Consider the following 1,806-nt stretch of genomic DNA (forward strand, 5'->3'; position numbering starts at 1 on the left):
AAAACCACATTTCATCTAGGATTTAAAGGTAGATGGGTGTCGTCCACGCAGAAAGCAGGCTGGAGTGGGAGGATAAATATTTCTCGCAGAGCAAACATCACATATAAAGAGGTGGGGGTGGCAATAAAACAGGCTGGGTAAGGGCCGGTCAGGAAGAGGAATTGGCCAGACCACAGGGGTCTACTGACTACTGACTGTCTGAGAGGAGAGACTCTATGTCAGTCATTGCAGGGAAAGGTGTACATTCAGGGTCTTCTCTCTTTGCACCCCAGATTCATTCTGTGCTCTGAGCCCCAGGAGGCTGGTACCCAGTCTCCATCACCAGTTTCTAGTAGGAGTCTCAGGCAGGAGACTGGCAGTGTAGGAGAGAGGTGAGAATATTTATTCCTCTCTGCTGGGCTGCAGTTCTGACAGTGGTGGCAATGTTTGCGACTACAGATTCTATCAGGAGGGCCCTCCTCCGTGGTCCAGTAGGCCTCAGGGTGCTGATGGCTTTCTGCTGCTGCTGTCCGTAGGTGCCTCAGCACCCCTGCTTGGTTTCTTTAACCCTGGTCCTCCATAAAAAAAAAATCCCAGCTGAGGATGTAGTCGATTCCTGCAGGGTCTGCCTCTAACAGAAAAGCAGAGAAAGCAGAAGTCAGGGCAGGCCAGCAGCTGAGTGGCTACAATCAGCAGGGCCCTATCAAGCAGGCAGATGGAGTCCAAAGTCTAGATGACCTGGGAGCAGGTTCTAGACAGCGAGGGACCTAATATCCAGGCAGTGTCTGAACAGGCAGTGAGGGTGCCAGGCTTTTTGGACACAAGTCAGCATCTTCTGAAGTGGAGCTGGTTTATACTCGTCCTGTCCACACCTCAAGCTGCTCTCAGTGTGTGTTGGGGGCGGGGGTGGGAAGCAGGGGGGCAAGCCTGCTCTGAACAGGAGCTGGACAGAATCAGTACATACTCCGCTGAGCAAACATAATTCCAGGCTCCTGAAACCAGAAGTTGTGAACTATGGATTGTGTGTGGGTGTGTACACTTTTCCCTCAGGGTGTGTAGGGGTAGGTATGTGTTAGGGGGGGGGGGGGCGTGTGTTACTCCTCTTCCCAAAGGTAGAAAATAATAGACAGCATTTATGAATATTCGCTGTGTGTCAGTTATTGTCCTGAGTGTTTCACTGACGTCCATCTGCTCCTTGAGCCCTGGCAACAACTCCATTAGGTGGGTACTAACATTATGCCAACTTTCCAGATCAGGAAACTGACACCCAAGGTCTCACAGTGAGGAGCCCTGTGAGAGGGAAGTGACGGGCAGGCTGGCACCGGGACCAGCTGTCCCCTCCACCACGGACACGGTCTCTGCCTGCCCCTGGACTTTTAAAGGCAGGAGTGTGTTCTTGTGTATTCATTTTCACATGCTCAGGACCTCGCACGACGTCGGCACCAAAAGCTGCTTCATAGTTATTTGTTGGTTAAAAGAACGAGCTTTTGCTTGGCAGCGAAAGCTGGGTCAAGTCCCCAAAACAGACAGCTCCTGGCGGTGGAATGCCAACTTTCCTCGGCGGCGCGGCGCTGCCAGGCCTTCCGTGCCACAGCCCTCCAGCCAGCCAGCCTGTCGGCTCAGCTTCGGCTTCCTATCAGCAAGAACAGGGAAAGGCAGTGCAGGCTGCGCCCTGAACAAACCAGAAAAACAGCTCTCCTCTGCTCTGCTCCGGAGCCCACGGCCCCGCCCGCAGCCTGAGGTCTTCCCCCACTCCCTCCTGACCCCCCCGCCCTGTCCAACCCGCCCGGGGCGGGGGGGTGGTGGGGGGTGGAGAGTGAGCCATCC

Source organism: Desmodus rotundus, chromosome 2 (genome assembly GCF_022682495.2).
Source record: "Desmodus rotundus isolate HL8 chromosome 2, HLdesRot8A.1, whole genome shotgun sequence".
NCBI lineage: Eukaryota > Metazoa > Chordata > Mammalia > Chiroptera > Phyllostomidae > Desmodus > Desmodus rotundus.